This window comes from Bufo gargarizans, chromosome 6, assembly GCF_014858855.1.
Source record: "Bufo gargarizans isolate SCDJY-AF-19 chromosome 6, ASM1485885v1, whole genome shotgun sequence".
Classification (NCBI taxonomy): Eukaryota; Metazoa; Chordata; class Amphibia; order Anura; family Bufonidae; genus Bufo; species Bufo gargarizans.
Genome location: NC_058085.1, coordinates 174,814,531 through 174,841,489, shown reverse-complemented (window position 1 = coordinate 174,841,489; position 26,959 = coordinate 174,814,531). Strand labels below are relative to the sequence as shown.

Below are 26,959 nucleotides of genomic sequence, written 5' to 3'. Positions count from 1 at the left end.
TATTATGTGTATTTTGTCCTCAGCTAATTAAAATAATCTATAACTGTACAATGCCTAAGCAGTTAGTCTACCAGCTGTTTGTGGATTATTATATTTTTTTTCAAAAATACATATTGAAGTGATGAAAAAATTATTTTTAAATGTGTTGACTGAAAAAGACATCTGAAATGAATATTGTTAATTTTAACACTAATCCATAAAAAGAATCAGTGTGCAAAAGATAAATATGTTGTATATACATAAATGATGCTACCCATTATATTATTCTCCAAAGTTGGGTGGGATTTTTACATAAATCTTTATGTACTTCATTCTCTTAGGCTTAGTTCACACGAACGTGTGTGATCTGTGGCCGTATTGCGGCCCGCAAATCGCGGGTCGCAATACACGGCCACAGTTCCGTATGCATTCCGATTCACGGATGCGGACCCATTCACTTCAATGGGTCCGCAAATCCGGAATAGCGGAACGGCCGCACGGGACGGGACCCCTCGGAAGCACTACGGAGTGCTTCCGTGGGGTTACGTCCCGTACCTCCGTTCCGCAAAAAGATAGAACATGTCCTATCTTTTAGCGGAACGGGCGGATCGCGGACCCATTAAAGTGAATGGGTCAGCGATCCGATGCGGCTGACCTACGGCCGGCGATCGTGCATTGCGGCCCGCTGTTTGCGGGCCGCAGCAAGAGCACGGGTCACACACGTTCGTGTGAACTCGGCCTTAAAGGGAAACTCTCCCCCATGATTTTGGACCATTATCTACAGTAATATACTGTATGAGTAGTACTGCAGATAAGAAGTCCAGATTCTTACTTTTTATGTTTCTACTGCCCTCAGTTCCTCCTCTTCTGTCAGCACTCAAATCTCTACTAAAATGCATTGTTAAGACTATCATGCATGCACATATGAGTCCTCTCCATTACATTATAAGAGCACAGCAGTCCAGACTGTGTATGTCAGTGCAGCTTTGAGTGCTGACAGTGGGTTAACAGGGAGGCAGCAGGAAATTAATAAACTATGCAAGTATTACTGTAGATAGCAATCCAAAATCAGGGTTTTCTTTACAGTAGTTGGGTCACCACAAACTTTGAAAGCATAATACTTGATTATATTAGCATCAGAACAGTGGGGAAGATGCTACCATGAATCCCATTGATCTCCAGAATGAAGGGGCTCAGGTGATAAAAAAGGACGAGCAGTCAGCTATGTTTTACTTTCTTCAGGGGGTAGCATCGATGGTGATTTTATTCCTAGTGATATGCCTCTAGTGAACCAACCACTTTTAATACTGTAGCAAAATTATACTAGCATAGTTTAATGAATAATTTAATAACCATTGTCCATGTTAATAATTAGGCTTCAGATAATCTGCATATTGAAAAATAATTTAAAAGAGCAATCCTAACTGGACTTTGGTACTGGCTAGTGTCTCAGTAGTGTCAAGAAATCCTAACAACTGCTCCATTTCATCCTTCTACTCTTCCACCCTCTACTCCTCTTTTTCTTCCTCTAATGTTTCATGTTCATTATGTAATCTACTTCATGCTGCTGACTGCCTCCTTTCTGCTTTCCTATTCATTGTGATTATTAACATGCTAGGGCATGGCAGAAATAATATTAATGCCTTCACAAATAGCATCCAGCATAAGGTGTTTTTTTTCCTCACTATTATGACTTGGCTCTAGTACGGTTTACATAACATTTTTCCTACTGCCGTCTAATTTTTGTTTATAATATATGCTGTTTCTATGATCCTTTACATTGTAGCTCAGTTTTGTAATCTTATATTGTATTAACATTTAAAGGCTATTTTTTTGTTTCCTTTTAGAAAAGTGATCTATGCTTTCATTGCAGGCTAATTGTTCTTCTAATGTGCTTCACCAAATTAAACAGAGGGGAGCATAATTGGAAAATATTGAGTTGACTTAAGAAAAGCAGATGTTCATTTGAGGACCTTTGCATTTAAATGAGAGCCCTCATCATGTATCCAGGACTTACCAATTATGGTAGACAAAGACACGTATTTAATGTAATTCTGTAGAGCACGAAATTAAGATGTTTAAATTCAGCCAATCCCCTTAGAGGGATTTTCCAAGGTCATCCAAGTAGGGAAATAGAATGAAATAATGAAAGACATAGTAGTACCAAGTATATCCCCCTGCCATCAAGCACAGTCACTTAAGTACTTTGTTTATTGAGTTACAGTGATGATTAGCAGCAACATGCCACCACTGCAAGTGACGGCATAAAGAGGCAAGACTGTGTGCATTTTACACCAGTAAACTGTACCAAATAAATTGTGAAATGTGGGCAATTAAGTTCAAATCTAGCAATTATTTTCTGGCTGCCTACAATCACCTTTTGTAGAAATTATTAGGGTACGGCCACAAGTAGCTGCTGTGATGCGGTTGGTTTGTGACTGTGTTGCAGTCAAGAACTATGTCGCCAATTAGCCTCCAGCTGCCTTTTATTTAACTAATGAAGACCTCACTGTATAGTCGGTCTTCAATGGCCTTGTGGTATTAAAGGTGCTATGTGGCCATTAACAATGAATACAATGTGGTCTTCATTAGTTAAATGAAAAGCAGCAGAGGGCTAATTGGCCGTGCATTTCCTAACTGTAGCGCGGCCACAACCCAACCACATCACGGCTGCTTCATGTGGCTATACTCTAAAGAGCTTGCTGCTTATGAGTTATACATTGAACTCTATAATTGGTATGTACCCAAGCTATCTCTAGTGCATGGTAATCCCCAGGGTTGTCCAGGGGTGAAACCAGACAACCCATTTAAGGGCCAGAGTGTGTTTATAATAAAGAAAAGATTTCAAGCAGTTCCATTTCAGTGGCCATGGTTATCTCCCTCTTTCTTTTCACAGCTATGTGGGAAGGAAGTGTGAATTCCCTCCTGTTGTCGCATACACCACTGCAGTCATTCAATGACCTGAACAAAGACGTGTCCTCAAGCAGTATTTGACCTCTGAGGGTATTACATGGCTGTAGCTGTGCTTGTGCTGGCAAAATGGATGTCACACTTCTGGTCTAAAGGTGGCTGGAATTGAGCTGCTTGGTAAAGGTGTTATTTTTTTCTTTATGTATTAGGCTACTTTCACACTAACGGCACGGACCTCCTGCAGGCTGTTCTGTTGGACATGTCATCATTTTATTCCAGGAGCCTCTCTCCGTGCGCTGCCGTGCCTCTGCTGGAACTTCGTCCCCACCCTCATTATAGTCAATGGGGATGGAGCAGCAGTCCGGGGGTACACGGTCACTAGTGGCATGATGGATCCGACAGGCTGTTCAACCAACGGAACAGCCTGCCAGAGGTCCGTGCCGCTAGTGTGAAAGTAGCCTTATCCTAAGGATTGGTTGTCAATATCAGATCAGCGGGGATATAACTCCAATCAGCTGTTTGAAGATACAGCAGCACTTGTATGAACACTACCTTCTCTTCACTGTTTACCTGCTCACCGTTGACATTACAGTGAGCAGCTCAAAAGCGTCCCCTTCATCAGGTTTTAAGGTAATGTATTATTACATTATTACTTAATAACCTGATGAAGGGGATGCTTTGAGCCCCAAAACGAGTCATTTTATGTATATACAGTATCTATAAAATAAAGAACATTTGATCCCTAAAGACCTGCTCCACCAGTGATTTTGCGCCTGACCAGGACTTCCCTTCCTACAAGTATCCTTTGGGGGATTGGGCATCCAATCCCAAAGTAACTCTTTCTGCGGTTGAAGTCCTGGAAAAAAGGGTCTATAATTTTACAAGTCTACAATAGTGCTGTGCCTATCTTTAGCACAACCCTAAAAGGTGAGCACCTTTGTCCTCCAATCAATGTATATTTGTGTTGGACGTACTATCCTATTTGCGACCCCTACCCCTTTTTTTGTCTTTATTCCCCTCGTGACCGAGTGGAATCTAGATATGACCATGGTTTCAAGACTATTCTAAGGATAGACCATCAATATCGAAAAAGGGAACCCCCCCTTTAATTGTGAGGTAGTGGTCGCTCAGTCCCTTAAAGAGGAGACACAGTTGCCTTCACAAGAGTCCCTAATGCTTTTGACTTTGCTTTGCATTCACTTGTCTATCCTCTAAGGACATTTCTATTTATTTAGAATGTGTAAATAGAGAAAAGTTTAATATTTTTTTCTGCTACCACATTTTAAATTCAATATATGCAGTCGCCACATCATTTATTCATATCTGCATTTATACATCCACACAGAAGTTATATCTAATTATAATTTTTATGTAGTACAGCAAGCTGAATTGAACATGTATAAAAGTCATAAACATTTCTCAAAACTGCACAGAGAGCAGCCATAAGCACCACATCACATAAAACAAGAAAAAAAATTAAAACATTTCCCTCAGAGAGGGTCAGCAAAGGAGTAACAGAAACTGAAGTAGCTAAAAATAAAGATTTTTTTTTCCCTAATGCTGCACTAGCATCATAATTAAGTTGAAAGCAATAAAGCACTAGACATTCCTTGATGAGACAGAATTTTTACCATGTACACATTCATGTAAAATATTTACCATCTTGCCAAGGCTTCAGATATAGACCTCTTTGAAATTAAATGTCATTTCTCAATTTACATAACCCTACACTCTATAAAGAGCTATTTCAAAGCAGCTCTTCTGTGTTTCAAAAAACAAGTCAGCCTCATGGTAGGGAGAAGAATATGAGCAAATCCGCTCCAATATTTTTGCAGCATGTTTTTCTCAAAATACGTAAATCATGACAGATCATGATTTCATTGGAACAAAGTGCTGCCGGATTGCATCAGCTTGCAGTACTGAAGGAATATACAGTATTGCAAAAAAATAAAATAAAAAGCTAGTGTTGACACTATAAGATGTTTCAATAGCAGGCATATATTTTCGGATCTCTATATCTGTGAGTATTGATTGGGTTGTACCAGACATAAATGCGTCTATGGATGAGCCACTTTGCCTAGATAAATATTGAAGAGGTTAGTGAGCATTGTGGCTCTTTTGTACTGCTAATGGGTTAGTTAAGGTCTTCAGGGTCGTACCTGTACCATTCACACAATGATAATCTATTTAAAGGGGTTGATCACCCTTGTTAAGTGTTTCTTCCAACCCCACAGTATGGCCAGACCCGCAGTGGTAATCATATTTACCTGGTCCTACTCCATCATTGTCCTGCCAGCTCTGCAAATCCTGGACCACCCTATGTCAACATCTGGTTTGACATGGGGTCATATGACCACTGTAGCCAATGACTGGCTGCATTGATGATTTGTCACCCAAGGGGCTTGTCACTAGGTCACATGCTGCATGGGTAATAGCTGGGGCAATTATGGTAATAGCCTTGAGGGGAGGTCTATAGAAACATTAAACATTCACTAAGGGTAAACAACCTCCTCAAGGATCTATTAATGTAAATAGTTAAAGGGGTACAGAGGTAGTATTTGTACATGGGCCCTGGTACCTGAAGGCCAAATAAAAAGGCGCTAGTATGAATAAAATATGATATCAGGAGGTTGTCTTACAGATTTGCATTTGCACCAAATACCTCCAAGCATCTACGCCTCTGGTCATCTGTGCTTTTTCCTCAACTCCCCTTTGATTCAAAGAAATGTTTTGATAGTAACTTGTGACATGATTCTATTCACATTTAACTGATTGAAATGTTCATGGCAAGAAGACCCAACACAGTCTTGTTAGTATATGAAGCACCATCAGTGGCACGGATCTGGCAGTCACTGACAGCCTGACCGCCTGCTACATACGCCGGCATCGGTGAGGACACCGATGCTGGCGTATTAACCCCTTGTATGCCACGGTCAAAGCTGACAGCAGCATGCAGAAGGTTTGCGGAGGTTACGCATGCCCTCTTCAACCCAATTGGGTCCCTGTGCTGAAGTGGCGGGGAATTGATGGCAGAGAAGGCAAGCCCAATGCCTTCCAAAGGCATCGGGGCTTGCCTTCTATGGAATCCTGTCAGATATAGCCCTTAGGCTGGGTCTCACAGGCAGGCTATCAGCATAAAAGCTGACAGCCAATGCATTACAAGACAGGTTGTGTTAAAATGCATTTCACAGAGGATCAGACCACAGAACTTGAAGTCCCAGAGTGGGACAAAATAAAAAGTAAAAATAAAATTAAAAAAGCGTTTTCATAAAAAAAATAAAGTTTCAAATAAAAAATCCCCTTTCCCAAAATAAAACACATAAAACTGTAAAAAAAAAAACACCAAAAAAAACCATACATATTGGGTATTGCATTGTCTGTAACGACTGGCTCTATAAAAAATATCACATGACCCACCCTCTCATCTGAATGCCATAGAAAAAATAAGATAAAAACGGTGTCAAAAAAGCAATTTTTTGTCACCTTACATCACAAAAAGTTTAATACCAAGCGATCAAAAAGTCATACACATCCCAAAATAGCACCCATTAAATCGTCATCTCATCCCGCATAAAGAGAGACCCTACATAAGACAATCACGCAAAAAATAAAAAAGTATGACTCTCAAATTATGGAGACACTAAGACATGATTTATTTTTGTTTCAAAATGTTTTTATTGTGTTAGAAGTGAAAAAACAAAGTAGACATATTAGGTATTGCCGTGTCTGTAACAACCAGGTCTATTAAAATATCTCATGACCTAACCCCTCAGGTGAACACCGTAAAAAAAATAATAATAATAAATGTCAAGTAAGCGACTTTTTGTCACCTTAAATCACAAAAAGTGAAATACCGAGCGATCAAAAAGTCATACGCACCCCAAAATAGTACCCATTAATCCGTTATCTTGACCTGCAAAAATATTTTTTACATTCTTTATTATGTAAAACTGCAACAAACAACCAGAAAAAGTAGTCATATTTAGTAATATTGCATCCGTAACAACCTGCTCAATAAAAATAGCACATGATCTAACCTGTCAGATGACCATTGTAAAAAAATAAAAATAAAAACCCTTGCTTTCAAAGTGTAAAAAAAAAAAATTGATTCAAATAAATTTCTGCCCAAAAAGTAAAATTCAGAAATTTTATCTACATTTTCCTTTAATTTTTGGGGAACATCTAAAGGGCTACCAAAGTTTGTAATATCCGTTTTGAATACACCCTGAGGGGTGTAGATTCCAAAATGGGGCCATTTATAGGTGGTTTCTATTATGTAAGTCCCATAAAGTGACTTCAGACCTGAACTGGTCCTTAAAAATTGGGTTTTGGATTTTTTTTTTGCTTCTAAACTTCTAAGCCTTTTAACGTCCAAAAAAAAGAAAATGTCATTTATAAAATGATGCAAACATGAAGAAGACATATGGAAAATGTGAAGCAATAACTAGTTTTAGAGGTATCACTATCTGTTTTAAAAGCAGATAAATTGAAAATTTTAAAACTGCCAATTTTTCCTAATTTTTGGTAAATTTGTCATTTTTTTATGAATATAAATGAAATATTTTGACTCAAATTTACCACTGTCATAAAGTACAATATGTGACCAGAGAACAGTCTCAGAATGGCTTAACAAAGTAAAGTGTTTTAAAGTTATCACCACATAATGTGACATCACATGTCAGATTTGCAAAAAACTGCCTGGTCCCTAAGGTGAAAAATGCCAGGGTTCTGAAGGGGTTAAATAAAGATAATTATATTACATATTACTATTATGACACTATAGAAGCGCGCTGTGTCTTATTGCAGCTTTTTATGCATTAAATTTGGCATGTGGGTTTTTGTAAATAATTCGGAATCAGTTAAAATAAAAATTCTGGTTTGTTCCATTAAATGTCGGTAATTGAAGATATTCTTTCCTCTAAGGGTACTTTCACTCTTGCGTTAAACTTTTCCGGAATTGAGTTCCGTCCTAGGGGTTCAATAGTTTTATCCTAATGCATTCTGAATGGAGAACAATCCGTTCAGTATGCCTCAGGATGGCTTCAGTTCATTCACTGTACGGTTTTTGGACTGAGAAAATACTGCAGCATCTTGCCGGCATTATTTTCCATTTAAATGCATGTGTTCCAAAAAAAACTTATCCGGTTTTGTGGTATGCCCATGCACAGACCTTTAAAATTTTGAAAAAGATGAATACCGTATCCGTTTTTCCGGATGACAACCGGAGAGACGGATCTGGTATTGCAATGCATTTGTAAGACGGATCCGCATCCAGATCCGTCTACAAATGGTGTCCGTTTGCATACAGATTGCCGGAACTGTCTGCCAGAATCCAACAACGCAAGTGTGAAAGTACCCTAAAAAGGTAAATTCCTCTTTAAGTCATTATTAACATAGTGACTTTTTTTTAACCAATGCTATAGTATATATAGATACTAAGCAAAAGAAAAGTAAATGATTTTTGACTTCACCTTTTTACTGTAGTATAAATTTTGATTGAAACAAAAATTGCATGGTATCAAGCTTAAGAATTGTAAGGCTTCATTCACATAATTGTTTTTGTGATATTTTAGGATATACAACCTATAGCCTACTATGGCCCATTTTTGTTCTATAATTACATGCAATACATGAGAAAGAAACTTTTAGCTCCATCTACTGCTTTATTTTCATTCCAAAATGTTGCCATTGTTGGAGGTGGAGCAGACAGACCCCTCTAATCCCCCTAAGGATTTGGGGCAACAAGTGTGATGTCTGTTCTGGAATCTTTATAGCTATACCACTGTATGTCTCTTAAGTTTCAATAAGAGATGTTTAAACATTGAACATAGATTTGTTTATGTGTAATGATATACCTTTTCCTGACCTGGATCAATAAATAATCTTCTATTGTATACTTAAATTTTTTGTTTGATTTGTCTACACAAAGTAAATACTTCTAGTTTTTTTGGTCTTCATAGAGCTCTCTTCACCTTTAACTTCATCATACATGCAAAGGAAAACAGGAACTAGAAAGAAGCTTTGGAGCTAGCAACATATGATAGCAAAGAACTATAGAGTTAGACAATTTTGATGACTTATCTAGTATCTTGAATACACCAAAAGATCCTACAGTGTCATTAGGATAAGTTATACGTTTTATATCTCTAATAACTTGCCCTGAGGCAATCAAATCTCCTTATTTCCCTTTAAATACTCTATAGAAAACTGTAGCCTTGTAACACCTGAGGAAGCCACATTGTGTGCAGGGTGTAGTTAACAGTGGCAGCGTCGGTCTGAAGCTGAATCCCATAATATTAGAAAGAGATAATCTAATAGTACTATTAAGCACAGGACACTGACAGAAATACTTGGGAAAATGATTGCTATTTGCAAATATTATGGGACAATTATACTAATGTGACGAAAAATTGGAGCAGCCATGAATACTAAGATTATTGGGGGTCATTTATTAAGACCGGCGTTTTAGACTCTTTGCGCTGGCAGTGGATCGACCAAAGTTATGTAATGCATCGATCTCTACATAACTTTGCCGCATCCACCGCCATTCTAAATATAAGATAGCTTCCTTGCTGGCTTAAATTTAGACAATTTTCTATGTCTAAAAAGACGTACAAAATGATAAATGAGATCTGTCCACTTTCCTGCCCATGCCACAACCCTTTTTTAAATCTGGCGTGAGCAGGGAAAGGTTGCAGATTGTGGCACAAATAACCTTTGCACCTCAACCTGCGAGAGATATGCGGTAGAAAACTGGCATATATCTGATAGTAAATAACCATTATAGTGCCTATTCTGCACCAGTATGTCATGTTATTATATGAAAGAATAACATTGAACACAACAGGGTTATAGTGCTTACTGTATATTGTACCACTAAAGCTAATAAATGTAACACCAGAGCTAATGACATAGTGCCTAGTGCCTAATGTGAGTTAGTATGTATGAATGGATCGGCATATTGATCAGCATACAGCAAAAATGCAATTTTTTTTTAAGCAGCATAAAAATTCAGTGGAGGATTATAGGAAAAATGCCAGGCAGAGATGGAGAACATGCCATACTGCAATAAAAAAAAACAAAAAAAAACATAATTGAACACCTTGAGATAGATTTTTTTTTTCCTTAAAAAAACTTGGCAGAAAAGCCAGCAAAACACAGTAAAATGTACAAAAACCTTCAGAACTCCATAGAAACTAACTAACAAACTAACTAAATAAATAACCTATGAGTGAACCCACCCTAAAAGAAGTTCAGACTGTGTGTATCATGCCACTAGTGGGCAACAGAGTTTTAATTTTCCCTTGTGTTGGACAGCTCAGTTTCATTGCCTCCTCAGGTACTGTACTATGCGATAGGACAGCAAAGTCATCTCAACTAATCAAACTTCAAAAGCCATCACAAGATTTAGTCTTTCTTCTAGAGCAAATGGCTAACAAATACCTGTTCAGCATTCATCTGTATATGTGTATACATTTTTCAACTATCTCCGCATGCTGAAATGTACACGCATAAATCTGACTGCAAATCCAACACTTGCAGCAGGGATTTGTAGTCTTTCTTATTTTTAAAGACAATTAGTGGTATAATTATTCCAAGATTGCACTGGGACTGGATAGAGCGCTAAAGGCATTATATAATGACATTCACAGGTTGAAATCATAGAGCTTTTGGTTCAACAATATTGATATTTGTAGTTCTGTGAGAGTGTTAGTAGCAAACATTAAAATTCAAGGTGCTTAGATGTGGAAACTGAAACGAGGAGTTTAAGGCTATCTTTGACACAAGTGTCAATCAAAATGACGAGTAAAGAGTGTTAAACTTAATATCATGTGAAACACTGTAGTATATTTATTGGACAGATGGCATACTCTATTTTTTTTATTCTAAAAATGTATTTCATATACTAACATCCCTAACTTTCTTTGTGATCTTGTCTCTTTTTCATGTTTTATAATCATGTTGGTGCCTTCTCTGTTGACGTACTGGGGGTGAGTTATCAAAACTGTTGTAAACTGGTTGTTTACCCATAACAACCAATGAGATTCCACCTTTCATTTTCCAAAGGACCTCTAAAAAATGAAAGGTACAATCTCATTGGTTGCAATGGGCAACTAAGCTAGTTTTCCTTTACACCAGTTTAGATAAATGTCTTCCACTGTGTACTTTGTTAGGCTTCTAACATGGCAACCCAGTACCTTGAAAGACAAAATAAAAATAAAGAAAATTAAGTATTCCCAACAGTTTCCCCCTACATAACATTAACTGATTTCATGAGTTCGGGTCTTCTTTATGCATGTTTGGATTTAGGAGTGACAGATGGCAATGGTAGTATTCTGCTTTTCTCTTACTATTATGTATTCATTCCTCGCTCTTAATGGGAATCTGTCACCAGTTTTATACTGACTTAGGCTAGTTTCACACTAGCGTTCGGCTGTCTGCTCGTGAGCTCCGTTTGAAGGGGCTCACGAGCGAACCCGAACGCTTCCGTCCAGCCCTGATGCAGTCTGAATGGATGCGGATCTGCTCAGACTGCATCAGTCTGGCGGCATTCAGCCTCCGCTCCGCTCAGCAGGCGGACACCTGAACGCTGCTTGCAGCATTCGGGTGTCCGCCTGGCCGTGCGGAGGCGTGCGGATCCGTCCAGACTTACAATGTAAGTCAATGGGGACGGATCCGTTTGAAGATGACACACTATGGCTCAATCTTCAAGCGGATCCGTCCCCCATTGACTTTCAATGTAAAAGTCTGGACGGATCCGCTCAGGCTACTTTCACACTTAGCTTTTTTTTGCTAATATAATGCAGACGGATCCGTTCTGAACGGAGCCTCCGTCTGCATTATTATGATCGGATCCGTTCAGAACGGATCCGATCGGACGCTAGTGTGAAAGTAGCCTTAACGAAGGGAAGCTCACATTAGTGATAGGTCCCTTTAACAAAATGCTGAGTCTCAGTCCTTAATTGACCCAGCTAATTTTCTAAACTCTTATATGAAACAACTCAGCTATTAAATATGCAGCATGCATTGATAAGTCCTCATTTTCTGAGCTCCTCACCCCCTGCTGCTGATTGATAGATTTTTTTTGTTTTGCAATCAATAATAGGTGACTCTCTCTTATGTTGACCAAATTATATTCTAATAGGACTTATGAAAATAAATGTAATTACAGCAGATGTCTCTTAGACATTAGAAATATTGTATTGTTTAAAGGGGTTTTTCAAGTGATTTATACTGATGTTTAGGATAGGTTATCAGTATCTAATCAGTGGGAGGCTAACTTCTTGCAACCCTACTGATCAGCTGCTTGAAGCAGCTTACTCTAGGCCAGTGATGTTACTTTCGTTGGTCTTATGGCCTAGGCATAGCTCAGTCTATCTTGTGAATGGAGCTGAGCTGCGAAACTAAACACAGCTGATATCCAATGGGAGCAATCTCAGGTGTGCCATAACCTCCTCAAACAGTGAGGGTGCCAGGAATTAGACTCCCACGGATCATCAGTATTAGACAGTGGGAAAACCCCTTTAAATAAATTTTGTGTGTTAATGTGCCTTTTTAATCTTCCAGATGGCTATCTATATTTTTTAAAACAATCCTAAAATCCCAACCTCTAAGATTCATTATTGGCTGAAATTGCTTTTTAGCAGTCATCTCATTATCATTACAGATAGGATTGCAGTGAAAGGTGTACAGCTCTATATAGACCAGTAACATAGGATCCACCATTCACAATTGAGGCGCAGCAGGAGACCCTGGCATTGAACTCACTTGTACCTTCTGCGCGTGCGCCGGATAACTTGCCCGGCACCCTCACACGCAGTGCGCCTGCGTTCCTTATTCAATGCCAGCGTCTCCTGCTGTGCCTGCGCCGGCTCGGGAGGATCGGGGACTGTAAAAGCCGCCCAGCGCAGTGAATAATAATGAGCTGGTCGCGCTAGGAAGCAACAATTGGGGCGCGGCTGGGCACAAAGGTAGGAGTAAAAACGCCCCTTGGGCATAAAGAAATGTGAAAAAACGCCCCTTGGGCATAAAGGAAGGTGATTGACAGATGATTATAAAGTTGTTTTTACATGATTTAAAATGCGGACAGGGGGTACTCTTATGTGATTGAAATACACTTTAATAGACCTGTGACTGCATAGGAATAACTAAATATGTTTATCGGGCCTGTCAGTGTCCCTTTAAAGGGTAACATAAAAAACATTAAAAAAATCACATTGTTGGCTCAAATCCTGGACGACCCCTTTAAGTTTAAGGTTTGTGCATTTTGTATGACAGTCATACAGTTTTCTTGAATAATCCATGAATTAAATATAAGAGAGAGCAGAATTGACTTTGACCTTGCTTGCATCCTCAAAACACTTATTTTCCTTATATTGTTTTCTTTTTCTCTTCATGACAAGTTGCTCATAGGCATATGAGGTTGGAAAATGACATTCACAGCTCTGTATGTGCTAGACCTTGAATTATAATACTTTCCAGGTATGATTTTATTTGAAAGGATCATATTGAATAATATAACCTGTATGACACCTGGAAAGTCATTAAATTCACTTTATCGGTCTTGAAGAACACATCTCATGGCACTTTGCATAGTTTCATGAACATACATGTAATTACACCATAAATATATACTATATTAAATTTACATGATTATTTCAGACAGTTTGAACATAATTATTTCAAACAGTTTTAAAAATAAAGAAGTTCTAGTAATTATATAGTATCTGACTAGAGTTGAGCGGACACCTGGATGTTCGTGTTCGACAGGTTCGGCCGAAATGTGCAAAAAAGTTTGCGTTTGGCACCCGAACTTGACCCGAATTTGACCCCAAACCCGAATCCCATTGAAGTAAATGGGGACCCGAACTTTGGAGCAGTAAAATGGCTCTAAAAAAGTCATGGAAAGGGCTAGAGGGCTGCAAAAGGCAGCAAAATGTGGTTAAGCGCATGGCAAGTGCTCTGCAAAAAAATGTGGATAGGGAAATGACTTAAAAAAACATAACATGCGTAAAAATAAAAATAAATATAATCTTGATCTAGGAGGAGGAGGTTCATATGGAGTAGAGAAAGTGCGCTGGAGTATAACAATGGCTGGGTAAGGCCAGTATACATGTCTATTCTGCACAAGGTACAGACAAGTCCTGTGGGATCCCTGCCTGGTTCATTTTAATGAACGTGAGCTTGTCCACATTGGCTGTGGACATGCGGCTGCTCTTCAATTTGATAACCCCTTCCTTCCGTGCTAAACAAGCGTACAGACAATACACTGGCTGCAAGGCAGACCAGCACCAACAAGGTGTAAAGAGCAAGCTCAGGCCATGTGCCCAATTTGGAGACCAAGAAGTTGAAGGGGGCAGACCCATCAGTCAGTATGTGTACTCACATACTGCTCCACCATGTCTGCCTTGATCCCATTGGATATCTTCCCTATCAACTTTCGATGTTCCTTTATGCATGGGTGATCACGGGTAATGGGGAATCAGGGTTCCATGCTGGAGAGGGAGCCTGAGAAAGGGATACCACATCCAAGGGAGGTCAATGGATGAAAGGAAATGTGATCGAGTGGAAATGTGGGACAAGTTATTGAAGCAGAAGCATTCAAGTAAAGGAGGGGGCGCACGGCAATTAGCCACTCCTGACTCTCGGAGGTAGTGACGATAAATAACAATACAGGACTCTTAAGATGCCCTGTTATTGGAATGATTAATAAAAGATCACACGGAATGTCACTGCAGTATTTTGGATTAGGAAACGTTAGACAGGAGAGGCCCTGCTGCCACTTTGTTGACTCTAGATAACTTCTGCCTGACCGCACGTCCACGTGACGGCCTTGATCCAATTGGCTATCTGCCCTATCAACTTTCGATGTTTGTTTATGCGCCTACCATGATGATTACGGGTAACGGGGAATCAGGGTTCCATGCCAGAGAGGGAGCGTGAGAAAGGGATACCACATACCACATCCAAGGGAGGTCAATGGATGAAATGTGATAGAGCGGAAATACATAGTAACATAGTACATAAGGCCGAAAAAAGACATTTGTCCATCCAGTTCGGCCTGTTATCCTGCAAGTTGATCCAGAGGAAGGCAAAAAAAAAAACTGTGAGGTAGAAGCCAATTTTCTCCACTTTAGGGGAATAAAAAATTCCTTCCCGACTCCAATCAGGCAATCAGAATAACTCCCTGGATCAATGACCCCTCTCTAGTAGCTAAAGCCTGTAATATTATTAAGCTCCAGAAATACGTCCAGGCCCCTCTTGAATTCCTTTATTGTACTCACCATCACCACCTCCTCAGGCAGAAAGTTCCAGAGTCTCACTGCTCTTACCGTAAAGAATCCTTTTCTATGTTTGTGTACAAACCTTCTTTCCTCCAGACGCAGAGGATGTCCCCTCGTCACAGTCCTGGGGATAAATAGCTGATGGGATAGATCTCTGTACTGACCCCTGATATATTTATACATATTAATTAGATCTCCCCTCAGTCGTCTTTTTTCTAAAGTGAATAACCCTAATTTTGATAATCTTTCAGGGTACTGTAGTTGCCCCATTCCTTGTGGGACAAGTTGTTAAAGCGGAAGCATCCAAGTAAAGGAGGGGGCGATTTGTCACCCAACAATGTAACAGACAAAATAGTTAAATGCATTTTCCTGTCCACTAGGTAGAGCAGGGGTATATCACAGCCAAAAATTGGTGAATGTCACCCAACAATGTAACAGACAAATTAGTGAAATGTATTTTCCTGTCCACAATGTAGAGCAGGGGTATATCACAGCCCAAAATTAGTGAATGCCACCCAACAATGTAACAGATAAATTAGTCAAATGTATTTTCCTGTCCTCAATGTAGAGCAGAGGTATATCACAGTCAAAAATTGGTGAATGTCACCCAACAATGTACAGTAACAGAGGAATTTGTGAATTTTTTTTCCCTGTCCACGATGTAGAGCAGGGGTATATCACAGCCAAAAATTGCTTAGTGTCACGCAACAATGTAACAGATGAATTAGTGAAATGTATTTTCCTGTCCACTAGGTAGAGCAGGGGTATATCACAGCCAAAAATTGGTGAATGTCACATTTCCCTAATTCTTCTGTTTTATTGTTGTGTGACATTCACCAATTTTTGGCTGTGATATACCCTTGCTCTACCTAGTGGACAGGGAAATACATTTCACTAATTCTTCTGTTATATTGTTGTGTATTTCCCTGTCCACTAGGTAGAGCAGGGATATATCACAGCCAAAAATTGGTGAATGTCACCGAACAGTGTAAAAGACGAATTAGTGAAATGTATTTCCCTGCCCACTATGTAGAGCAGGGGTATATCACAGCCAAAAATTGGTGAATGTCACCCAACAGTGTAAAAGACGAATTAGTGAAATGTATTTCCCTGCCCACTATGTAGAGCAGGGGAATATCACAGCCAAAAATTGTTTAATGTCACATAACAATGTAACAGACAAATTAGTGAAATGTATTTCCCTGTCCACCATGTAGAGCAGGGGTTTATCACAACCAAAAATTGGGGAATTTCACCTGACAATGTAACAGACAAATTAGTGACATTTTTTTCCCTGTCCGCTATGTAGAGCAGGGGTCTTTCACAGCCAAAAATTTGTATATGTCACCCAACAATGTATCAGATCAATTAGTTAAATGACTTAAAATAACAAAAAATACATAAAATAAAAAAATAATAATCTTGATGTAGGAGGTGGAGGTCAATATGGAGTAGGAGGTTGAGGATGCGGTGGACGTGGCGGTGTAGGTGGAAGCGGCGGTGGAGGAGGAGGTATCATTTTATTTTTGTCTTTTTTTTGTTCAAATTTGGGTAGACCCCAAAACATTGGGAAATATAAAAAAATAAAACAAAGAGAAAGTGCGCTGGAGTATAACAATGGCTGGGTGAGGCCGGTATACATGTGTATTCTGCACAAGGTACGGACAAGTCCTGTGGGATCCCTGCCTGGTTCATTTTAATGAACGTGAGCTTGTCCACATTGGCTGTGGACATTCACCTATTTTTGTTTTTGATATACCCCTGCTCTACCTAGTGGACAGGGAAATACATTTTACTTGAAGCTGGCTTTGGTGTGCTCGGTCCCTTGGTGCGTTGGCTAGTAGCAGGCACTTCACTTTTGCACCCTGCTCCCTCTTCTGCTATGGCACTGTGCAACCACCGCCTCTTCCTCCAAACTAGACAGGTCACTCGCATGACCTTGATTCCATGTGGGGTTGAGGACCTCATCATCCTCCACATCATCTTCCACCCAGTCTTCACCCCTGCCCTCCTTGTCAGTCTGCACACTGCAGAAAGCCACAGCAGTTGGCACCTGTGTTTCGTCATCATCCGAGGCTTGCTGCGGTGGTCCTCCCATGTACTCATCCTGAAACATAAGTGGTTGGGCATCAGTTCACTCAATCTCTTCCTCTTCTGGGGGCAGGGCTATGTGGATTGCCCTGGGAAACCCTGTTAGCAGAGTCATCAAAAAGCAGAAGAGACTGCTACATGACTTGGTGGCTCAGACTGCTTGGCTTATTTGCAAGGGGGTGAGGTGAAAGACTGATGGACATCGGCTGCAGGTGCCAACTCTGATTTTCAGTAGGAGACTGGATGGGAGACAAAGTAAAGGAATTGGAGGCACTGTCAGCCACCCAATCTACTATAGCCTGTACTTGTTCTGGCCTCACTATTCATAGAGCCGCATTCGGCCCTACCAAATAACGCTGACGGTTCTGTTGCCTACGCGCACCTGAGGAAGGTGTTTCACTTATGCGTGTAGCTGGCACAGATCGACCATGTCCTCTCCCTGCAACAGGAGATCCACCAACACCAGCAGTCCCTTATTTGACACTCTCCTCATTCTTTGCGTTCACCCACCAAACTAACAGATAGTTTATGTCAGGCGACAATGTAACCGCCAATAGTCAGAAATTAAGTTCACTGACAGTAAGGCAGTGCCAGTGTCATAAAGAGGAAAAATGTATTGCGGTCACACAACAGTGTGAAAGGCAAATTTTATAAAATTACTTCACTGTCACAAAAATGTGAATTTATCAACCAACAATAGTATTGACTGGTTGTATTGGACTGTCAGAAATGCAGCAAAGGCCTTAAATGTAGTATCTTGCAAAAAATTGGTGTTTTTTTTAAAAACCAGAATATAACAGCAGTATTTAACGCTTTTATTGGACTGTCAGAAATGCAGCAAAGGCCGCAAGTATAGTATCTTGCACAAAATGGGTGTTTTTTTTAAACCAGAATATAATAATAGTATTTAAAGCTTGTATTGGACTGTCACAAATGCAGAAAAGGCCGCAAATGTAGTATCTTGCACAAAATGGGTGTTTTTTTTTAAAACCAGAATATAACAGCAGTATTTAAAGGCTTTATTGGACTGTCATAAATGCAGCTAAGGCCACAAATGTAGTATCTTGCACAAAATTGGTGTTTTTTTTTTTTAAACCAGAATATAACACAGGTATTTAAAGGCTGTATTGGACAGTCATAAATGCAGCTAAGGCCACAAAGGTAGTATCTTGCACAAAATGGGTGTTTTATTTTTTTTAAACCAGAATATAACTGCAGTATTTAACGCTTGTATTGGACTGTCAGAAATGTAGCAAAGGCCATAAAGGTACTTTATGGAAAAAAAATATGATTTTTTCATCCACAGTTAAACATATGGATTTACTGATTTTTATTTCACTATCAGATTTGCAGTGCAGGCCACAAAGGTACATTTTTGCCTACAATGTCCCATTTGTATGTACTAATTCTAGTAAGAGCCAAGTGACGTGCGGCGCTAGCTTATATAGAGGCTGGGTCACATGCCGCACTGGCCAATCACAGCCATGCCATTAGTAGGCATGGCTGTAATGGCTTCTAAGGGCACACGAGTTAAACGCTTGTTGATCGGCTGCCCTGCAGCCTTTAAAAAAGCGCCATTAAATTGCCGAACACCGAACCCAAACTTTTACTGAAATGTTTGGGTTCGGGTCCGGGGTCAAAAAATCCTAAAGTTCGGTACGAACCCGAACTTTACAGTTCTGGTTTGCTCAACCCTATATGTGACAAATTGTAATTACTGTATTCAATATTAAATAACCATGTTATTCAGTAGATTATGGTTAAAGAGATATGCTTTATCTGAGAACAATTGAGCTATCTGTTTCATATATAGGTGACTACTCCATGAGATACATTTAATCAATAATCAACAAATGTAAATACATTAGTGCCTCAGTACTGATTGTCTAAACTCTTCTGCCCCATATACTTAACTTTGACCTGGGCATCAATTTTATTTGGAAAAATGCATTTGAGCATGAACAGATTTAACTATAGGCACAATAGGCAAGTGGTGATAGGCAGCCCTTGGAAAAGTGCTCCATCTCCAGACATACACAGAACAAAGTGGGTTCGGTTTTGAGTGTTCAATATTTATATATAATTAGGCATTCACATTGCAACTGGGATTAAGGGCCCTTATTTGTTGGACAAGGATCAGGCTTAGTATATCACCACAAAATTTCCTATGAATGCCCATTCCTGATAATTGTCCTATAAAGAGGCATCACTCATTAACATTCTATTATTGGGTGATTGCAGTATTCAAGAACCTGGGCCTTGAACAGTGTAAATTCGTTGCATTACTAAAATGATTACTGCTTTGTATTATGCAATTATGTTTAGTTAATTATGTCCTGACTCAGCTGAGCGAACTAGATTTCCTCTCTGAGGAACCAACTTTCTAAATGAGTATAGCATCAGCCACTTCAGTTTAGCTCTGCCTGACATTCAGGGTAGATACTAGTTTGCTTTGGATTTTGCTTTTGAGAGAAGCAGGTGCTTATGAGGCTGTGTGAAGGTGGAGGAAAGGAAAGAGACTATTTTTCTAGGAGAAACGTCATTCCTGTGAAGGAGAGAATCCCGGAGGAAAAGCTGGAGAAGACTTTCACAGACTGCATAGGATCACAAGACCATAGGTGTTAGCAAGGTGTTTGCTCTTTATACCTATATACTATTACCCTTATTATTATCATTGTTGCTATTTGCCTATATTCAGCTATTGGGAGGGACTGCACTGTGACTTTCCTTGGAACTGTGCCTACTCCCATTTTCACTTCAGAAAAGAGAGACTTTGCAACTAACTTGGCTGGCTACTGGTCAATGATGTTGAGGGTCACATGTCTGTGAGGGTCACATCCTCACTACTAGAACTCCATGTTCTTCTTTATGCTGTTGTCCTACTTTAGAATAATCAGATGCCTCCCAGATGGTATTTCATCATGAATAAAAATCTGCCAAATATATAATGTTTCATGTCAATGTGCAGTTTTGCAGCCATTTTATATTGTCCCAATATATCTAAAATAAGAAATGAAGCAGATTTTCCAATAGTCTTGATTAAAAATATCCCAAGTTTTACATTTCTATAGCTCATATGCCTTCCTACTTAATGACTTAATGACTGTAATCACAGTCTGTGAAGTCTGATTCTGCAAACATATGTTTCACTCTTTATTTCTAAAGTTTGGGTTCATAAGTATCATTTTGTCTGAAGTTTTGCCCCATTTTTATGTAATTTTGTGTCTGAAAATTATAGTAAATTATTTTAAGTATTTTAGGATTTTCTTTTTAATTAATACACACATAAGAAGTAGTTGTCTACTGTGGCAAATCTAGCATGTATGAACCCTGCCTAAAAAAGCCTTTATTGTGATAAATTGAGACGAGACTAGACTAGACTAAAATATTTCCTACTATCTTTTATCTAGTATTAATTAAAAAGGAATTTGTGCAGATTTTATTCAATAAAATAAATTATATTGTAATAGTTCTTTAAAAAATGTAACTTTTGTTTTAAATCAACAGTATTAACTCAACATAAATAAAAACCCTGAAAAGACAAAATTATGCAAAATACTAAAAAAATTCCATTGAACATGTATGTCACATGTAATTATATCCTCAATGCTGATCTTTCTTTTTATTTGCACCATAATTGCTAAATCTAGTTAAACTTTTTACTTTTGTAATATATTTCAATGATGTGAAAATGCTCTAAGAGAACATGAAAATATCTCATGACTGGAGTTTAACTTTGTGCATATATTCAAGAAAGTTATATCGTATTAGATTATTATTATTATTATTATTATTATTATTATTATTATCAGACAAAAAACTACATTAAAAACCAGCATCACTGTTGCTGGTTTTAAAAACTCAACAATAGTTAATTATCACTGCTGAAATACATTTTAAATTGTAAACTTTTACATGTATAGTATACAAATTTGTAAAGCATAATGCATAAAATATGGGAGAGAGGAACTCTAAAATCCCAAAACATAGCAAAAGTATATGAAAGTTATACAGTTTAATTATTGCTATTCCTAGAACATTGCATAGTTTGAGTTACAAGGAGCCTGCATATTCCAACATGAAATAATCAGTCTTACATCATGATGCAGTTGGCTTAAAAGCCAATAACCCCTCTCTCCCTGGGACCACTATTTGCGTTGACACCAAAATATTAAAGTAAAAGTCGCTGAAGCATTACAAATATAAAGCATTGAAAATGTATTCATACATTTACAGGATAAGTTACAGGAAATTTAATTGTGTTTTTAGTTTGTAAAAGGAGTAAAAATAAAATGTCATTACTACTTACATATAAAGTTAGCCCATTTTATTAAACCACTTGGTAAAAACATTTAAAAAAACTATGATAAGAAAAGTTAATCAATAAATTATATGCACAGTACCTAAAAATGGTTCTATTAAAATATGCTGCATCACTCACAAAACAAGCCCACATATGGCTTTATTGATGGAATAATAAAAAAGGTATGACATGTAAAAATCAGTGACATAAGAATTGAGTGTGGAATATGCCATTATTGAGCAAAAGTAGTAAGACAAAAAAAAAAAAAAAAAACCTATACAAATTTGGTATCACCATAATGGCACAAACTCATATAATAACTTATTAATGCTGCATTGTGAACGTTGCAAAACTGAGAAAGAAAAAAAAGTATAACGTTAAAAGTAGTACTAACAAAAATATAACTCAAGGTGCAACATACAAGCTCACTTACAGTTGAAATGATAGAAAAATAAAGTTTTGGCTGTCAAAAGGCAATGCAATCAAAATAAACACATTCCTGTGGTCTTTAACCCTTTCACGTCTGCAATCTGTATATATACGTGATAGCTGCACATACCCCGTGCAGCTACCACGTATATATACGTTCTGGCAGCTCTTTAATCCAAGCGCTGCAAAGCGCTTGGATTAAAGCTTCTGCCCCTGTCCTGTATGCTGTCATACAGTGCAGTAATGCCGGCAAAGGACCAATCAGAGTGGCCCCTTGCCGGCAATCAAACCGATTGGTTAGTCTGTGCAGACTAACCAATCGGATCGCGGCAGCGTTAAAATGCCGGTTTCTGGCTCTGATCTGCGCTCTGCAGATCAGAGCCTGAAATCGGTAAGGTGTCCTCGTGCCCCCCGATCCTCCAAGCCTTTGGTGCCCCTCTGTGGCCCCCCCCATCTGTGCCCCGCTGACCTGTGCCACCTCTGCCACGCCGATCTGTGCCTCCTGCGCAGCTGCGCTGATCTCCTTCCTGCCCTGATGCGGTCCGCCCCCTCCCCGCCCCCTGCATTAATTTTCTGGCCGCCCACCCCCCCAGCGCTGCCCCCGATTCCCCATTCTGTGTGCGATGGCGGCGGCTCCATTCCTGAGCCGCCGCCATCAGCAGAGAGTGTCAGCTCTATGCTGACACTCTCCTGTAACCCCATAGATGCTGCGGTTGCGGCATCCATCGGGTTAACAGAGGGAGGGGGCTCCCCCTCTCCACCATCGGGGCTACAGCGCTGTGATTGCAGCGCCCGATGGTTGCCATGGCAACCGGACGCTTTGCAAAAGCGTCCGGTTGCCATGGCAAAGGCGTCCAGTGCTGCCACCTACAGGCAGTCTGGAAGTATTATACTTTGCAATGCAAGAGCATTGCAAAGTATAGTACAACTATCAGCCCACTGGATCTTCAAGATCCAAGAGGGAACTGATAAAAAAATGTGAAAATAATAAAAGTAAAAATAAATCAATAAATAAATAAAAATGTAAATAAAAAAAGACATTGCCTTTTCCTATAAAAAAAATGAAAAAATAAAATACACATATTAGGTGTCACCGCGTCCGTAACGACCGTCTCTATAAATATATCACGTGATGGACCCCGTCCGATAAACACCATAAAAATAAATGTAAAAAAAACAGTGCCAAAAAAGCTATTTTTGTCACCTTACATCACAAAAAGTGCAACAGCAAGCGATCAAAAAGGCTTCTGACCCCCAAAATAGTACCAATCAAGCCATCACTTCGTCCCACAAAAAATGATACCCGATTTAAGACAATCGCCCAGAAAATAAAAAAGCTATGGCTCTCAGACTATAGAGACACTAAAACATCATTTTTTTGGTTTCAGAAATGCTATTATTGTGTAAAACTTAAATAAATAAGAAAAAGTATACATATTAGGTATTGCCACGTCCGTAACGATCTTCTCTATAAAACTATCACATGACCTAACTCCTCAGATGAACGCTGTGAAAATAAATAAATGAAAACTATTCCAAAACAGCCAATTTTTGGGTCACCTTGCCCCATAAAGTGTAATAATGAATGATCAAAAAATCCTATATACCCAAAAATGATACCAATAAAAACCTCAACACTTTCTGCAAAAAACGAGACCCTGCACAAGACGATCGGCAGAAAAATAAAAAACATATGGCGTTCAGAAAACCAATCCAGCACAATCTACCTTCCAAAAACCGTATGGCATTCCTTTCCTTCTGCGCCCTGCCGTGTGCCCGTACAGTAGTTTACGCCCACATGTGGGGTGTTTCTGTAAACCGCGGAATCAGGGTAATAAATATTGAGTTTTGTTTGGCTGTTAACCCTCAATGTGTTAAAGAAAAAAAATATATAAAATGGAAAATCTGCCAAAAAAGTGAAATTTTTAAATTTCATCTCCATTTTCCTTTAATTCTTGTGGAACGCCTAAAGGGTTAACAAAGTTTGTAAAATCAGTTTTGAGTAACTTGAGGGGTGTAGTTTCTATAATGGGGTCATTTATGGGGGTTTCCACTATATAAGCCCCACAAAGTGACTTCAGACCTGAACTGGTCCTTAAAAAGTGGGTTTTGGAAATTTTCTTAAAAATTGTAAGAATTGCTTCTAAACTTCTAAGCCTTCTAACGCCCTAAAAAAATAAAATTACATTTCCAAAATAATGCCAACATAAAGTAGACATATGGGGAATGTTAAGTAATAAATATTTTATTAGGTATCACTTTCTGTTTTAGACGCAGAGAAATGGAAATTTGGAAAATTGTGAAATTTTCCTAATTTTTGGTAAATTTGGGATTTTTTCATAAATAAAGGTGAAATATATTGACTCAAATATATGACTATCATGAAGTACAATGTGTCACGAGAAAACAGTCTCAGAATGGCGTGGATAAGTAAAAGTGTTCCAAAGCTATTACCACATAAAGTGACGCATGTCAGATTTGTAAATTTTGACCTGGACACTGGGGCATCAATGACCCTTGGTCATGAAAGGGTTAAGGCCAAAATCGACTCACTTCTGAAGAAATTAAAGAGATTAAGGCTACTTTCACACTAGCGCTTGATCGGATCCGTTCTGAACGGATCCGATCATATTAATGCAGACGGAGGCTCCGTTCAGTACGGATCCGTCTGCATTAATAACTTAGAAAATTTTCTAAGTGCGCAAGATGCCTGAGCGGATCCGTTCAGACTTTCAATGTAAAGTCAATGGGGGACGGATCCGCTTGAAGATTGAGACATATGGTGACCTCTTCAAGCGGATCCGTTCCCATTGACTTACATTGTAAGTCTGAACGGATCCGCTCGCCTCCGCACGGCCAGGCGGACAGCTGAACGCTGCAAGCAGCGTTCAGCTGTCCGCCTGTCCGTGCGGAGGCGAGCGGAGCGGAGGCTGAACGCCGCCAGACTGATGCAGTCTGAGCGGATCCGCTCCATTCAGACTGCATCAGGGCTGGACGGAGGTATTCGGGTCCGCTCGTGAGCTCCTTCAAACGGAGCTCACGAGCGGACCGACGAACGCTAGTGTGAAACTAGCCTAACCCTTAATTAATGTAAAAAAAATATTAATAGTACTTAGAAATCTCTTTATAACAAAGCTAGTACGAGTTATATACCTCATATTGATCCAGAGCTCCTCTCATTCATTTCTGAACATGTGTGTCCACTAGAGTTGAGCGAACACCTGGATGTTCGGGTTCGAGAAGTTCGGCCGAACATCCCGGAAATGTTCGGGTTCGGGATCCGAACCCGATCCGAACTTCGTCCCGAACCCGAACCCCATTGAAGTCAATGGGGACCCGAACTTTTCGGCACTAAAAAGGCTGTAAAACAGCCCAGGAAAGAGCTAGAGGGCTGCAAAAGGCAGCAACATGTAGGTAAATCCCCTGCAAACAAATGTGGATAGGGAAATGAATTAAAATAAAAATTAAATAAATAAAAATTAACCAAAATCAATTGGAGAGAGGTCCCATAGCAGAGAATCTGGCTTCACGTCAGCCACCACTGCAACAGTCCATTGGCATATATTTAGGCCCAGCACCCAGGCAGAGGAGGGAGGTCCCGTAACAGAGAATCTGGCTTCATGTCAGCAGAGAATCAGTCTGCATGTCATAGCAGAGAATGAGGCTTCACGTCAGCCACCACTGCAACAGTCCATTGGCATATATTTAGGCCCAGCACACACACAGGCAGAGGAGAGAGGTCCCGTAACAGACAATCTGGCTTCATGTCAGCAGAGAATCAGTCTGCATGTCATAGCAGAGAATGAGGCTTCACGTCAGCCACCACTGCAACAGTCCATTGGCATATATTTAGGCCCAGCACCCAGGCAGAGGAGGGAGGTCCCGTAACAGAGAATCTGTCTTCATGTCAGCAGAGAATCAGTCTGCATGTCATAGCAGAGAATGAGGCTTCACGTCAGCCACCACTGCAACAGTCCATTGGCATATATTTAGGCCCAGCACCCAGGCAGAGGAGGGAGGTCCCGTAACAGAGAATCTGTCTTCATGTCAGCAGAGAATCAGTCTGCATGTCATAGCAGAGAATGAGGCTTCACGTCAGCCACCACTGCAACAGTCCATTGGCATATATTTAGGCCCAGCACACACACAGGCAGAGGAGAGAGGTCCCGTAACAGAGAATCTGGCTTCATGTCAGCAGAGAATCAGTCTGCATGTCATAGCAGAGAATGAGGCTTCACGTCAGCCACCACTGCAACAGTCCATTGGCATATATTTAGGCCCAGCACACACACAGGCAGAGGAGAGAGGTCCCGTAACAGACAATCTGGCTTCATGTCAGCAGAGAATCAGTCTGCATGTCATAGCAGAGAATGAGGCTTCACGTCAGCCACCACTGCAACAGTCCATTGGCATATATTTAGGCCCAGCACACACACAGGCAGAGGAGAGAGGTCCCGTAACAGAGAATCTGGCTTCATGTCAGCAGAGAATTAGTCTGCATGTCATAGCAGAGAATGAGGCTTCACTTCAGCCACCACTGCAACAGTCCATTGGCATATATTTAGGCCCAGCACACACACAGGCAGAGGAGAGAGGTCCCGTAACAGAGAATCTGGCTTCATGTCAGCAGAGAATCAGTCTGCATGTCATAGCAGAGAATGAGGCTTCACGTCAGCCACCACTGCAACAGTCCATTGGCATATATTTAGGCCCAGCACCCAGGCAGAGGAGGGAGGTCCCGTAACAGAGAATCTGGCTTCATGTCAGCAGAGAATCAGTCTGCATGTCATAGCAGAGAATGAGGCTTCACGTCAGCCACCACTGCAACAGTCCATTGGCATATATTTAGGCCCAGCACACACACAGGCAGAGGAGAGAGGTCCCGTAACAGACAATCTGGCTTCATGTCAGCAGAGAATCAGTCTGCATGTCATAGCAGAGAATGAGGCTTCACGTCAGCCAC

At 39.9% G+C, this 26,959-nt stretch overlaps 1 protein-coding gene across 1 annotated transcript in view; it reads left to right on the top strand.

The window, feature by feature from the left end:
- GRID1 (glutamate ionotropic receptor delta type subunit 1) overlaps positions 1-26,959 on the top strand; it is a 1,225,827-nt gene that overhangs the window by 456,541 nt on the left and 742,327 nt on the right. The window lies entirely within an intron of this gene.